The 17052-nt window shown below is 36.8% G+C and overlaps 1 pseudogene; it reads left to right on the top strand.

Annotated features, from left to right (window-relative positions):
* The first annotated feature begins 13929 nt into the window (after positions 1-13929).
* LOC118715737 lies at positions 13930-16114 on the top strand (annotated as a pseudogene).
* Positions 16115-17052: the final 938 nt, after the last annotated feature.

Below are 17052 nucleotides of genomic sequence, written 5' to 3'. Positions count from 1 at the left end.
ATCAAAAACCATAAGATTCTATTAATAAACCTACTAGACTTAATAAGTGAATTCAGCAATGTAGCAGGATATAAATTAACACCCAGAAATCTATTGCTTTTTTATACACCAATAATGAACTCACAGAAAGAGAAACAAAAAAAAAAACCAAAACAAACAAACAAACAAACAAAAAAATCCCATTCCCTTTACCACTGCAACAAACAAATTAAGATACCTAGGAATAAATTTAACCAACGAGGTAAAGGATCTGTACTCATAAAATTTCAGGATGCTGAAAAAAGAGATAGAGGAAGACATAAACAAATGGAAGAATATACTGTGTTCATGGATTGGTAGAATCAATATCATTAAAGTATCCATACTACCCAAAGCAATCTATAGATTCAATGCAATTTCCATTCAAATACCAACAGCATATTTCAAAGACCTAGAATAAACTCTCCAAAAATTCATCTGGAGTAAAAAGAAGAACCTGCTTAGCTGCAGCAATATTGAGAAAGAAGAACTATGTTAGAGGGATCACAATACAGATATCAAGCTATATTACAAAGCCACTGTTCCCAAAACTTCCTGGTACTGGCACAAGAACAGACATATAGACCAATGGAACAGAACAGAGAACCCAGAGATCAACCCAAGCCATTATAATCAATTAATATCTAACAAAGGAAGCAAGAGCATACAAAGGAGTCAAGAGAGTCTCTTCAATAAATGGTATTGGGAAATTGGACAGATGCTTGCAAAAAAAATTAAATTAGACCACTAACCTACACCACATACAAAAATAAACTCAAAATGGATAAAGGACTTAAACGTAAAGCAGGAAACCATAAAAATCTTAGAAGACTCCATAGGCAGCAAATAGCAGACATATGTCGTAACAATATCTTTATCGATACAACCCCTAGGGCAATGAAATCTAATGAGAAAATAAACAAATGGGACTACATAAAAATAAGAAGCTTCTGTACAGCAAAAGAAACCATCAACAAAACAACAAGATAGCCCACAGCATAGGTGAACATAGTTGCCAATGTTATCTCTGATAAGTGTTTAATCTCCATAATTTATAGGGGACTCATACAACTTAACAAAATGAAGATAAACAATTCAATCAAAAAATGGGCAAAAGACCTAAATAGATACTTTTTGAAAGAGGACATAAAGAAGGCAAGGAGACATATGAAAACATGCTCAAAGTCACTAATCATCTGAGAGATCCAAGTCAAAACAACAATGAGGTACCATCTCACACCTGTCAGAATGGCTATCATCAACAAATGACAAGGGCTAGAGAGGATGCAGAGAAAAAGGAACCCTCTTGCACTGCTGGTGGGAATGCAGACTGGTGCAGCCACTGTGGAGAACAGTATGGCATTTACTCAAAAAATTAAAAATGGAACTTTCATTTGACCCAGTAATCCCACTTCTAGGAATGTATCCCAAGAAATCAGAAAACCAATCAGAAAGGATATATGGACCCCTATGTTCACTGCAGCACAATTTACAATAACTAAGATTTGAAAATAGCCTAAGTGCCCACCAGCAGACGAGTGGATTAGAAAACTGTGTTATATCTATGCAATGAATTATACGCTGCTGTAAAAAAAAAAAAAAAAAAAAGACAGAAAGAAAGAAAGAAAGAAAGAAAGAAAGAAAGAAAGAAAGAAAGAAAGAACTCTTACCATTTTCAACAGCATGGATGGTACTAGAGAGCATTATGCTAAGTGAAATAAACCAGTCAGAGAAAAATAAATATCACATGATCTCACTCATTTGTGGAATATAATGAACAACATAAACTGATGAACAAAATAGAACCAGAGACATAGAAGCATCGAACAGACTATACAACCTATAAGAGAAGGCAAGGGGTGAGGGGATAAGAGATCAATCAATGGACTTGTATGCATGCATATGAGCAAAACCAATGGACACAGACAGTGCGGGGGTGAGGGCTTGTACTTGGGGGAGTTTGGTCTGAATGATCCTTAAGGTTTCTTCCACTGTTACAGTTGTATGATTATTTTGCTTTTTACTTTAACATTTTTAAAAATTGGTTTTAAAGGGAGAGAGGAAGGAGAGACAGAGACCTTGATTTGTGTTCCACTTATTTATGCATCCACTGGTGATTCTTATAAGTGCTCTGACCAGGGATCAAACCCGAAATATTGTGTGTTGCAACAATGACCTACCCAACTGGGTTACCTAGCCAGGGCCTTGATTATTTTGCTTTTAAACAGCTTTTAACTATAAAAACAAAAGAAAAAAACCCACACACTTTAATCTTCATAATTCATAATCTTCATAATTCTTCATCTTCATAATTCTTCACCCACTGGAACAAATCTATATTCTTCATATTGTGACTGTTTTAGCTTCTCTTTTCCACCCAGTGAAATGGGAATTGTCTCCATGTAGTTCTCTTTATACATTGCTTACCACAGCACTATACAGAGTCAATGGCTTAATAAGTATTTTTCAATGTGATGATGACAACAATTATAAAATATAGTGCAGATGTAGACATTTTAATGCCTGGCATTTAAAAATCTTTATAAAAACTGTTGTTATTTCTGTTTTACTCTTCCTTTCAAAGACTAAGATAAAATATTGGCGTTTGCAGAAGAAAATTAATTAAATCACTTCAGGGTCCATCCCTAACCAAATGTTGTGGCAAAGTAGTGCAATGAAAAGAATATTAAATTTGGATTTAAGATACGTACATAGGTTGTAATTCTGAGTATGTCTTTAATTTTCTACAATTTTGAGCATGTTAATTAAGTTAGAGTGATTCTAGGAAAGGCATCTTTCATTCCTGGCCCTTGATAGCCAGGCTTTACTTAGTTATTCAAAAAATGGAATTCAAGTAGATTTTTTCAAAAAGGTGAAATACAGGCTAAATAAAGACTGTGATATTTTTTCTTGTTAAAGTGTATTTAAAAGAAAAAATCTTTTAGGAAGTAAAAGGAGGTAACTTATTCATAAATAAGACTTACTTATGTTTATGGTCTCTAGGATTTGCCATAACATGTTTCCTAGAAAAGGAATTCTATACTCTTGGAAAAGGTGCAATGTACCTTGAGTCTAAAATGAAAGTTGAATAGCCAAAGGTAACTGCCCATAGCAAATATGAGTCATCATTCCAAATGATAAGCAAAGAACAAAAATAAAGTGACCGAGAGTGGGAAAAAGCAGAATTACTGGAAACTTCATTGGATTACCGAGCATGTTAGCTCAATTCCTCTTCTTATAGAATTGGATTTACGTTTTTTAACTATTATATTAAGCGCCATTAGAGCTTGGTGATTACATCTTTTTTGCTTAATTGATTACAGTCTGTGTTAGAGAGATGATTTATTTGTACTACTCTTCCTTAGAAAACAAATGCTCATTTTGAACTTTCTCCTGCTTTGTGTTGGTGCTAGGAATATGGGGGTGGCTTTAAATATGCTATAGGAGAGATTCTTGCTTTATTTGGCATGCCACTTCAAGGAAAGAGCAATAAAAGGAAAAATGAAAGGAGGAATCGCTTAAGCCAAGTTCAATTAAAACAGTGAACATTGTCTGATCTTTTATTCTCACAACTCAAGATGAGTGAGAACAGAAAGTGTGTTTAATAGAAGAAAGATTGACACGCAGATATTTGGGTGCCTTACTAGAGAATAAAAGAGGAGCTGTCATTAAAAAGGCATAGGGGGGTTAATTAATATTTGACAAAGGTGGCAAGAATGTACAATGGAGTCAAGAGAGCCTCTTCAATAAATGGTGTTGGGAAAATTGGACAGATACATACAGAAATAAATAAACTAGACCACCAACTTACACCACAAGAATAAACTCAAAATGGATGAAAGACTTCAATGTAAGTTGTGAAACTATAAAAATCCTAGAAGAAACGATAGGCAGCAAAATCTCAGACATCTCTCATAGCAATATGTTTATGGATACATCTCCTAGGAGAGTGGTCGGCAAATCGCGGCTAACAAGCCACATGCAGCTCTTTGGCCCTTTGAGTATGGCTCTTCCACAAAATACCACGTAACCTAATTAAGTTAACAACAATGCACCTACCTATATAGTTTAAGTTAAAAAAAAATTTGGCTCTCAAAAGAAATTTCAATCATTGTACTGTTGATATTTGGCTCTGTTGACTAATGAGTTTGCCGACCACTGTCCTAGGGCAATGGAAACTAAGGAGAAAATAAACAGATGGGACTACATCAAAATAAAAAGCTTCTGCACAGCAAAAGAAACCATCAACAAAACAAAAAAAAAGGAGCCCACTGTATGGGAGAACATATTTGGCAATTATATATCTGATAAAGGATTAATATTTAAAATATATAAAGGAACTCATACAACTTAACAAAAGGAAGACAAACAATCCAATTAAAAAATGGGCAGAGGACTTGAATAGACACTTCTCCAAAGTGGACGTACAGATGGCCAAGGGACATATGAAAAAATGCTCAAAGTCACTGATCATCAGAGAGATGCAAATTAAAATGACAATGAGGCATCACCAGGCTTGAGGGCTCAATCCCCAGTTGGGGGCATGCAGGAGGCAGCCAATCAACGATTCTCCCTCATAATTGATGTTTCTATCTCCTTCTCCCTTTCTCTCTGATATATATGGCATGGGGGAGCTACACATCTTTATATTATTGTATTTAGAATGACTACCCAATCTCCTTGTTAATAGGCCAAGTACACTTGACCTCAGTGCTTCAACTTCTTTTGGTAATTTAGGAGGATATATGTGCTATGCATTGAAATGCTTTTCAGTGGAGGAGAAGTTCACCTTTACAATCCATGTGTACCCAGTCATATTAGAAACAAATAGTTTTAAAAATCACATCAGCCCAGTGCCACCCAGGAAAATAAGGAATTAATCCTTATTATTCAGTACACTACATTCCTTTTCTACCACCATATATCACTGCTCACTAGTTTCTCCAACAAAACAGAGAGGAAATTTTTAACAATGGAGCTCAAACAAGAATTTGCATCCTATGCAAAAGCAACAGTTTTTTTTTGGGAAAGTTTCCATGAGGAAGAAGCTGAATCTTTACCAGGAATTTAAAATTATGTTTCATCTGGCCCTTCTTTTGAAGTCTGCTAATGAGAATTTTTCAGAATCAACCACCTGAATAAGCAGCAATTTTGAGCCAGGCATATCAGTAAATATGGATAACTCAAAAATGGGGACTTTGCCATTTTAACTTTCTGACTATGGAGCTAAGAAAGCATCAGAATATTGCAAATGTTTCCCTCTAAGGTGACACTATTAAGAGAAGCGGGCAGCTGTTTCAGGAGTAAGAAAGCAGGAAAAAAAGAAGAGGCAGAGCTCAGTGTCCCTTGGACATGTTCCTCAAAGGTCTTGCACCTTCAAATCACAGGCTCAAAGGCCTGACTCTTAGAACTAAAATTTCACTATTAAAGAGATGGCCGTTTGAATGACCATCTACTACCATGCAAATACTGTGTTATCTGGGAGATTAACACATATTAATGAACTGTTATCTTTCCACACTTCTACAGTATGATTTTTGTAGTCCAATTCTATTCTTAGCATGACAGTCGCCTAAGAGAAAATCTGGATAGTGAGTGTGTAGGAGTGATGGTGACACTAGTGGGAAGTGGGAAGGAGATGGTGCATGAACCATGCAGAGAAAGTTGTTTCAAACAAGGGCACTGACCCAGGAATCTCAGGGTTGAGTAGTAAGTACCTCGTCTGCCCACGAGCTATCTGAGGGCATTGGGCAGCCAAAGCAAGGGGAAGAAGGAAAGGTAAGAAGACTCCTAAATAAGTGTTATCTTCATGGTTTGGGTTAGCTGGCCCTTGGCCATCTAGAGAGAAGGGATGACAAAGATTTTGGCTTTTGTGACAGATCAACCCTAGGAAGGAGAGGATTGCAGAATTGGAGGAAGGTTTTGACCTACCGTTTTGTGTGTGTGTGTGTGTGTGTGTGTGTGTGTGTGTGTATAGGAATTGGAATCAGGAATTTGATAGCAGAGCAGAGACTTCCGGTATACACAGCAGAATGAGTTTGGTAAGCAGATGGATAAATACAGTAAGTGCAACTAAGAATCAGAACTGAGGACTGGGTGTGGGGGTGGGGTGTGTGGGTGGTAAGGAGCTCTGTGGCTGGGAAAAACAGTACTCATCTTTGCTCTTTCCTCTTGCTCTTTTTGGCATTGTGCCCTCTTTATCTTTTTCTCTCATCATTTTGTGTTTGTTTCTTCATTCTTTTTTGTTTCTTTTAATTGTAGTTTAAAAACACGTAACATAAAATTTACCCTTTTAACTATTTCTAAGTATACAGTTCAATAGTATTAATTATATCCACATTGATATGCAATCTCCAGAATGTTTTTATCTTGCAAAACTGAAACTTCATCCAATAAATAACAACCCCCACCCCATTTCCCCTCTCCTCAGCTCTCAGCAGCCACCATTCTACTTTCTGTCTATGAATTTGACTGTTGTAGGGACCTCGTATAAGTGGACTCTTACTGTACTTGTCCTTTTGAGACTGGCTATTTCACTTAATGTCCATGTTGTAGCATGTGCAGAATCTTATTCCTCTTTCAGACTGAATAATATTGCAATGTACATATAGACCACACTTGGTTTATCCATTTACTCATTGATGGACACTTGGGGTGCTTCCATGTCTTGGCTAATGTACAGGTTTTCCATTTCTACCGGTACCTTTCCATTTTCCTTAATTGTACACATGGGCAAACTAAGGCATATTTTAAATTATTTATTTACTATTTAAATCATCAGGAGAAAATGAGGAAACATAGCTTATGGAAATTAATTTAACAGCTTGGTACCCAGTTAATTGTATGATCTTGGACAATTTAGTATAGAAACTCTATACATTTGTAAAATGAGGGATTTGGCCCAGATGAATATCCTTCTAAGGTCTCTGGTTTCTTATTTTCTCTTTTTATATTGCAGGAGGGTTAAATATTATCTCAAATCAAGTAGAATATTCCTCACTTGTAGGAGAGCATTTTGAATTTACCCCTTTATATAATGATCCTTTAAAGAGAAAAAGCCCTCTACTTTTGAACTCCCTTTTTGAATCTCTTCAGATTTTCAATGCGTTTTATTGACACATAATGAATTTCATAAGTTCTCTATAGATAAACTCTAATATTGTCTCTTTTTAAACCACAATCTCAATCAAATGATTTTAATGCACAAATATGAATTCATTGAGTGTATATATATATATATATATATATATATATATATATTTCTAGAATTATGTTTTAAAAAGAGCAATATAAGACAATGGTACTTCTCTTAAGAAACTCAAGACTTAATCAGCTGTGTCCCAGGTTTTGGGGATTATTGACTTTTAAAAATTTCTTTCAATTTATCCTAAGTTATACTAGGGTTTCACTACTATTTCTATAATTGTTTAATCCCACAATATGTCTTTGGCCTTTTTTTTTGTTTTTGAAAGGTTTAACACAATCTATTTTATGCTTAAATAATCAACAAGTTCATCTATTAGATGGTTTTTCATATATATGTCATTAGAGCTATGTGTCAGTGAATACTGATTTCATGTGAATATAACAAATAAATTAAATAATTTCTGAAAACATTTTTCTTCAGAATACTAACATTTTTATGTATGTGTATCTCCTTATTTGATTAAATCTTTTTTAATTTTGCAACACTACAGTATACTGTAACACGAATTTCATCTGCAAACACAAAGCCCTTCATCTAATATTTGTTGCTATTGCCATGTTTCCAATTAAATGACCTAGAAATGAAAACAAAAGCCTGCACAGCAGTTGCTTTAGGGGGAAGGGAGGAGGAGGATGGCGCTCATAAGAAGCCCCAGTCAGGACTGAACAGAAATCCTTAGCTGGCAGAATGGCAGCATGAAGTCTCTGGTCTTCCTTCCCCATTCAGGACATTGGATTTTTTTTTTTTTTTTTTTTTTTTTTTTTTGCCTAGTGGACAGTAACATATCCAGTCACTCACAAGCTAAAGTTCATATATCTAAAACATGGTACAGAGAGTTCTATATTTTGCCCATGAAGGCAAGCATGAAGAAAAATTAGAAATAATAATTTTTAATTATTCAAAAAATATGTTGAGTATATATAAGCAGTCATAAAAGATTAAAACCCCTCTTCCGGAAAGATAAAGGATTATGAAAACTCCATCAAAGTCTAATAAATATTGATAAATTTTAATGAAGGACACTGGAACCAGGGATATCTCAAAAATAGGCTCTGAACCAATTAAATAAGCCAAACTTGACACTTAAGAAATATGCTGCTCTGAAGAAATAGTATGGACTTGTTGAACTCATGAAGCCCCGGGGTGAGGCAGAGGCCATAGGTAGAGTTTTAAATGAGAGTCTGAGAGATGTATATAATAGGCTTAATGAAGAAACATGCAGATAAAAGAGCTCCCTCCCACGTGATTTGGTAGCTGCTATTATATATGGCTACTTCAACGCCTGCAGTCCCTCTGGAGCTAGAGGAACTCCTGTTAGATTTGTTGTTTTATGGGATGAACTATATGCCCCCCAAATTCTTATATTGAAGTCCTTAACCCTAGTACTTCAGAATGTGAACTTATTTGCTAACAGCATCTTTACAGAGGTGATTACTGGTGTCCTTATAAAAAGGGAAAATTTGGATACAGACATGTACACGAGGGAGAAAATGTCCATTTCAAACCAAGGTGAGAGGTTTGGCACAGATTCTTCCCTCACAGTCCTCATTAGAAACCAACCCGGTGGTTATCTTGATCTCAGACTTCCAGCTTTCAGAACTGTGAAACACTAAATTTCTGTTTTTAAGCCACCCCATCTGTGGTATATTTTGTTATGGCAGCTTGAGCTCACTAATACAGTTGTAACACACACTTTCATTTTATTTATTTACCTATACAGAGCTCACTATGTGCCAAGCACGCTTCTAAGCACTTTACAAATATTAATTTAATACTCCTAATAACCCAATGAAGTGGGGCCTACTATTGTTCCCAATTTACAGATGAAGTAATAGAAGCACAAAGAGATTAAGTAACTTGCCCGAAGTCTCATACTTGCTAAGTAAAGGAGCTAGGATCTGAATGTGAGCAGTCTGACTGAAGTTCACATGCTGAAACCCCACTCGACACAGTCTCTCTTCCTTTGTCTCCTGGGACTTAACCAGGGGTTCAAAGATTCAGGTTAAAACTTGTCTTTACAGAAGTGGAAGTGGGTGAGTATGTGTGTTTGTATATTTTAATCTAATACCACACCATCCCTCACTGCCAAATAGATAGAATTCACATTTCATAATGTCCTTTAAAACTTTTTTAGCCCCAAATGAAGGTAACTGATCCAGGATTCCTACAAAATATTTGCTGGTCCTTTCTGAGGGGCAGTCTACTAGACTCCCTGGGCTTTAGAGGAACAATTTTTATTTCTTACCTAGCAACATTCCACAGAGATATGACAGCAGTGGTGTTGTCTTCTCTGTTGGCTTGCAGATAACTCACTTTAGTTATGCAGAACTGGAAGATTCACACTACACAGCATGGAGGCAAAGGGCTTTCTCTCTGTGTCCTTGGCTGTCAATGAACTGTTAACCAACATGTGTACAGAAGTTTAACCAAGATATGGAAAATAACATTTCTATAAAATCAACTAGAAAATCCAAGTTTAATTAATAAATATTCTAGGACATGAGCAACTAGGAAAAAAATTAAAAAAAAAAAAAATATATATATATATATATATATATATATATATATATATATATATAAAATCACTGCAGGGAAAGAGGGAATCCCTGGCCAGAAAAAAACAAGGGTTTTGGAGATTGGTGTTGTCTCAGTGGCATTTTCCACAAACAGCATCAGAAGCTGGACCACAGTTCAGAGAGGAAAGTTAATTCCTTTCTAATTATTGAATGGAAGGAAAGTACACATGTCCAACCTGCTGAACATGCACCAGGCCACACACCTTCCCACACCCTGCCCTTGAGAGTTTCAGGTTGAAAGACTTTGTTTGCAGTTATTCATTGCTCAGAATCTTGAGCAGAGGAGCCAGAAACACACCTCTTTACTTTCCTACAATATTTCGGCTGACTCACCCATAGCTTTTATGGAGATGACCGGGAGAGGTCAAGGTAGGGCAGGAGAGGCCAAGGCGGTGCCAGCAAAAGTTTGGACTTTGATGAATCAACATACTTTGTAATTTAAAAGATAGAGTGAGGGAACAATTTCTTGTTCTGCATACATTAGGGAGACTTTTCACTTCCCTCAAGAGTTAATAAAGGTTATACAGTGAGCATCTTGATAGAAGGTTAGTGATAGAGCCTTTTCCAATCATGACTGAGAAAACAAAACCAAAGTATATTGAACAAGAAGCAACCAGTGATCTCTGGCCTTTTCTAAACCATTTCCTCTCACATCCAGTCAAAAGCATGGCTTTTAAAAAATGATCCATGTGGTTTTCTGTGTTGTTCTAATAGGAAGTGTTGACACTCACGCGCCCCCCCCCCCCCCCCCCCCCCAATTATCTCTGGTATTTCCAAACAGGCCAAATTCCCACTGCAGAGAAATCCTAAGCCAGTTTGTTGGCAAGTTTGTCGGTCTGGAAGCCAGCTCTGCCCCAGGTGTTCTGATGTTGCCATACGCTGCAGGGAGCCAACTTAGAACATCTGAGAACAAAAGGAGAAAAACATTATGAAACGTGATTTCTACCTGGGATATGCCAGATAGGAAGGAAACAAGTCCTTTGTAAGGAAGCAGGCCCCAGCCTGAATCTCAGTGCCCTGGTAAAGAATGCCAGCGGGGGGGGGGGGGGGGGGGGGGGGGGTGTTGCTGGTGGTGATGGTAGTGGCGCAGAAGGAGCGTCAAGAGTATCTAAATGAGATGCCTGACTCCAGGGAATCATCATGATGCTGAAATGCCCATAGTGCCATAGGTGTCAGTACCTACCAACCCCAAAGTAAGGATGTGGTTCATTCTGTTGTAGCCCATTTACTTAGGGCAAAAATAAGATGCAAGATCAGATTCACTCACACCAGGCATATAAGAAAACTTCCTAAGAAGTCAGGGAACTAGAAAGCATTTCTATAACTGAAACATTTGTAGATCTGTGATATCTTTGGAGAAGCTGGAGAATGGAGTTATAGGCAAGGATTTGGCTTCTCTGGGTAGTTTAACCCAAATGGAAGGCGTTGGAGAATTCTAGTTCCTTGTGTCATGCTGAAGGCCAAAGGAAACATTGCAAACTACTCCCCATTCCAAATGAAGTTCTTTATTATCACTTTCTTAAGGAGTTACCATGACAACATAGCAGGTAGCTTTATGCTCTTTCAGGTCCTTCTAACTTGAATAACTACATTGCTAGTTTATCATTTCCAGCTAAATCAGGCAATACCTGCTATACAGGATTTCTAAGTAAAAATAATTTACTGCAAGAAACTTCTATTGCCTGTCTATCTTAGTTTCTCTAAATAGATTGACAAAGACTAAAGATATGAAAGGAAAATATTTGTGAAACAGAATCAGAGTCCCTGCTCCCTCCACTTGGCACCACCCTTATTTTTCTTGAGTAATTTTAAGACTCTTATTCAGGTTGAAAGCTCAACCTGATGACTTGCCATTATACAATATTTGTATAATTGGGTATTTGTTTGTTACTCATTTAGCTAACCATTTACTTTAGATCACTCTTAAATATATGGAAATGAATCAATTTGCATGTACTTTTTGATCAGAAAAGTTTTACCCTACCACAAATGAGGCTAAAATTCACACAAAGAAGCATACTATGTGAGATACTTTATAAAGGGAACATGCATATTATCTGATAATTATTTTAGTGCATTGGGTTTAAGAGGAGTTTATAAAAGGTCTTATAGGGTTATTCTTAAAAACAAAACAAAACACCACAACCTGATTATCAATGAAAGTATTTAAATATTTTCTCACCCTAGCTAACTGTGTTGGTTAAATTATGCTGATGGATTGCATAACTGAATTAAGAAGTTGGGATACCAGAAACCCACTTGAGGTTAAAAGAGCAACGAAGTTAAAATAACTGTGGTCTCCAAAATACTGAGTCAAGAAAATGCTCTGGGTTCATGGAGTGATTTGGAGAGAAAGTGAAAGGAATTCAGTGGTTATGTGGTAGGGTAGTAAGATTTCTGAATCAATAGTCTTTTCCAACTTTTGTTGCCACACTCTGAAGAATTCACTTCTCCCTGAGTTTCATCTGTAGAACAAGGTCCTCAGATTAAAAAAATCCCTAAGATTTCTTCTATGTCTATTAGTCTGTGAGCTAGGTGACATTAGTTTATGCTATCCTGGTTTTGATTACTGATACATTTTTTTTGTTTAAGTAAATTAAAGTTTGTCTTACATAAGCATGCTTGTGATTTTTTCCCCAAGTCCCCTAAATTCAATGTGGTTAAACAGGATATTTAAATAGTTTAAGATTAGAAACTCCCAGTTAGAATTAATGGTCAGAATTGTCAACTATACTTCAATTTTAAAAAAATGAATAGGGTAAAGAGGTTATCAGAGCAATCTATCAAAATAGTAGAATGAATACCTTAAATCAAAGAAAAAGCTGAGATATAAAATACTTGTCTAAATTTCAGCAGCAAGAATATGAAAACTTGGGAATTTGAAAAAGGCCCCAGTGTTCATGAGTATTTCCTTTGGACCATAAACTTTAATTTAAAATAATCAATAAAACAAACTATCAAAATGAACATTTCTAACACTGAAGAAATAATATAACAAAAAAATCCTTGATACTTCATAGGCCGTAAGCAAAGACAAAACCTCTTCAATAAAAGTGGTTATCTGAATGAATTTTAGCCTATAATCTATCTTTGGAAGCCTAATTTTTATAACTTCAATATTTCCCCTCAAAGAAGGAATTCTATAGAAAATATGGAAATCAATGAGTTATTGCAGAAGGGCAAGATAGAGGTATTATTCTTACACATACATGTCATGAAACAGAAGGATAATGGTAGGCAGGCTGCAGATGGTGGAGGAACCCATGACTGCCTCTCTAAGAAACAGACTCTGAGATGATTTGCCTGCAGGAGGTTCAATGAGAATTCTCTCAGGAGCAACACCTGAAAGGAGTGAGGGAAGCAGGATTGGGCAGAAGTAGAGCAATGATGCAGTTACAACAAAGACTTGAGGCAAACCCACAGAAAGTTCTGGAACTGGGATGGCCTTTCAAAGTTATTTCGAGTCAAGAATAGAAGCCTGGGTCTTTGTACATTCACATAAACTGGTCACTGCTGAGCTGCACCTGGAGAGGGAACATAACCTTGGGTAAAGCAACTCCCTTTGCCTGAGGGCAATGCCCAGAGAGAAACTCACGTGTGGCTTTAAACAGCCAATAGGCAGCTGCTGGGGGAAGGAATACATCAGTCCTGATGAAGGGTATGGGTGCATTTAGGGTCTTGCACCACTGCATTCATTACTTTGCTTGATAGATTGGGAATTAACTCTTACTGTGTAAAACTATATAATAGTAACAAAATTTCAATGAACAAGAGCTTAGGTCCCAAGCAACCTCACCTATTTGGAAATATCTTCCGAAAAATAAACTGAGTAAAAATGCCTTTGAGCAGATGAAATAGATGTCTCCAGGTCTATTCATTAAAGCTAATGAACTTGATTTATAGGAATCTCTGCACAAGAAACATGGCATATTGTTTATGTACATATTCAGTGAGAAATATCAAGCGAAATATTTTTAAAATTTCTCAATACAGGAAGTTTTAGCCACTAACAATGTATCTGTGAGGGAAGAGTCAAAGAAAATGATACAAGGGAGAAAAAAATCTTAAAGGGCACTAGAGTCTAGAAACATTTAGTATCATAGAGAAAATGTGTCCTGACATTTCACTATGCGTAAGGGCATCATTGTATTACGGCCTATCACTGTGATTGATACTTATAATGATTATATCTTCAAGAAAACAATATTCTAGCCTACCTGGCATGGCTCAGTAGTTGAATGTCGACTTATGAACCAAGAGATCATGGCATATGCCCGGGTTGTGAGCTCCATACACAGTGGAGAGCATGCAGGACTTAGCCAATCAATGATTCTCTCATGCTTGATCTCTCTCTCTCTCTCTCTCTCTCTCCTCTCTCCCTCTCCCTTCTTTTCTGAAATTAAAACATATATATTTAAGAAAAAAAGAAAACAATATCCTATACATTTAGTTTATAAGGAGAAACACATTTCAGAAATATTGCTTATTCATAGCTATTCAGGATCCACCCCATTCTCTGAGGAATCTGGATAGCTAAGTTTTTATTCTATGCATGGACATGGAAATTAAAGGTTAATAGGCATGGCTTCAACCAAGGCTTTAGCAGGGAGATGTTCATACCATACCGCAGATCAATGGCAGTGGCTCTATATCCTATTTCCTTCCTTAATCAGGCCCCCTAGGGAGTACACTCGATAAGCAAGAGGCTTAGGTACAGATTCTTTCAGGTGAATTAAACAATTCAATTGCAAGCAGTTTGAAGCATGCTCATTGCCCTGAGCAATCATCTCATTCTTGCTAACCTAACTTAGTAAAACTTTCTTTCTAGCAATTGGTAGAATTCTGCTCTTGCTAAATCATCTATTCAGTCTCTTATCTACTGAGAGAAAAGTGGAGGTTAAGAAGATAGTAAAAGAAGATCTCTGACCAGCTTTCAGAACCTATGACGCCTATGGGAGTGAGCAGTTGTTCCCTTTCAACTGGCTCAGCTAAGTATGAGGAGAAAGTATTCCTGAAAATTTACCTAACTGGAAAGTCAATAGAAATCAATTTTTTTTTCTTTTTTTCTTTTTTTTTTCTTTTTGGTGAAACGCTGAATCATTCTGATGCCTGTAGCCAGGCGTTTATGCAATTTTTTTTTTTTTTTTTTTTTTTTTTTTTTTTATCTCCGGAAGATCTTTAGTAATTGTGGGCACTCCTCTTATTTCAATAGCTTCAGAGATTGTTGACACCTTAGATTAAGCCACTGGATACATGCCACCTTTTCCATTCATAAAGTGAAAGAACTAGGAATGTGCTGAAAACCTGAAAGTCATTAAAGAACTGGACTTCATTTTTTTTTCTTTTACCTTGAAGTCTTCTTAACATTCCTATGAGAACTTTGTATCATGAAAACAATTAGGAATCCTCTAATCTTTTTTTTTCTTTTTATTGTAGTGAGAACTCTTAACATGAGATCTACCCTCTTGGCAAATTTTAAAGTGTACAATACAGTTTTGTTGTCTATAGGTACAATGTTATATAGCAAGCAGATCTCTATAATGTATTCATCTTGTTTAACTGAAATTTTATGCCCATTAATTTAAGCTTCCCCCTTCCTAACCCCTCACCACCCTGTCCCTGAGTCCCGGGCAACCACCATTACACTCTGATTCTATGAATTTGACTATTTTAGATACTCCCAATAAGTGGAATTATAAAGTATTTGCCTTTCTGTGACTGGCTTATTCACTTAGCATAATGGTGCAAAGAGCCCAAGAGCCAGAATATCTACTGTCTAAGGCTAACGGCCAAGCTGTATAGGTTTCTGGCCAGACAAACCAACTTTACCTCAAACCAAGTGGTGCTGAAGAGGTTGTTCATGAGTTGTACCAACTGGCCACCTCAGTCCCTTTCCCGGATGATCCAGAAGTTGAAACTTCCTGGCCAGGATGGCAAAACCTCTATGGTTGGTTGTATGGACTGTAACCAATGACTTGCTTGTCTTGGAGGTGCCAAACTGAAGATGTATACACTTCCTATGAACAGCCGTGCCTGGAGCTGCATCCTCAAGGCTGGGGTCAAAATCCTCACCTTCGACGAGCTGGCCCTGAATTCCCCTCAGGGCTGTGGCACCGGCCTGCTTTCTGGTCTTTGAAAGGGTGGGGAAGTGTACAAGCATTTTGGCAAAGCTCCAGGAACCCCTCACAGCCACACCAAACCATACCTACTTACCAAGGGCCAGAAGTTTCCTTGAGGGTGAGGCCGGTGGGTCAGCCCAGGCCACAAAAACTAACCCCAAATCCTATCTTGTTATTAAAAAGATTTTGAAGCCCTGGCTGGGTGGCTTGGTTTGTTGGAGTGTCATCCTATGCACCAAAAGATTGTGGTTCGAGTACAGGTCAGGGAACATACCTACAATTGATGTTTCTCTCTTACATCAATGCCCTTCTCTCTCTCCTCCCTTTCCTCTCAAAATCAATTTTAAAAAATCCCACATATATTCTAGGGTGAAGATTAAAAAAAGATTTTGGATGCTGACAAAATTCATTTGTATTTTGACATACTAGAGAGGAACAATTGGAAACTAAAAATTTAAAGTACATTTATGATAATATCCCCAAACATACATTACTTAGGGAAGTATTTGACAAGATGTATGAAAGATCTATACACTGGAAACTACAAACATAGCTAAGATAAATGAAAAGAGGAACCTTGTTCATGAATTAAAATACTCAATTCTTCTCAACTATAGATTCAACATAATACAAATTAAAGTCCCAACAGGCTTTCTAAAGAAAATAAGTTGGCCAACTGAATCTGAAAATTACATGGAATCATAAAATATCTTTAGTAGCCAAAACAAATTTGAAATCATATTACCTGACTTTAAGACTTAGTATAAAGCTATTATCACGACAATGTGGTATTGGCATATGGATTGACCTATATGACATTGAAACAAAGGAGAGAGAGAGAGAGAGAGAGAGAGAGAGAGAGAGAGAGAGAGAGAGAGAGAGAGAGAGAGAGAGAGAGAGAGAGAGGGAGAGGAAGAGAGAGAGAGAATTGATTTTCAACAAAAAGTTCAAGGTAATTCAATGGGGATAGTCTTTTCAACAAATGCTGCTAGAATAACTGGATATCTGTAGGGAAAAAAATGAACCTCAACCTTCATCTTGCAAAGCTAGTTCAAATTTGAACATGGATCTATATGTAAAGTAAAAAACTTTAACGTCTAGAAAAGAAATCTTAGGTGAAAAATCTTCACAG

This window comes from Pipistrellus kuhlii, unplaced genomic scaffold (assembly GCF_014108245.1).
Source record: "Pipistrellus kuhlii isolate mPipKuh1 unplaced genomic scaffold, mPipKuh1.p scaffold_m20_p_11, whole genome shotgun sequence".
NCBI lineage: Eukaryota > Metazoa > Chordata > Mammalia > Chiroptera > Vespertilionidae > Pipistrellus > Pipistrellus kuhlii.
The sequence above is the reverse complement of the archived record's forward strand: the minus strand, read 5'-3'. Positions and strand labels throughout refer to the sequence as shown.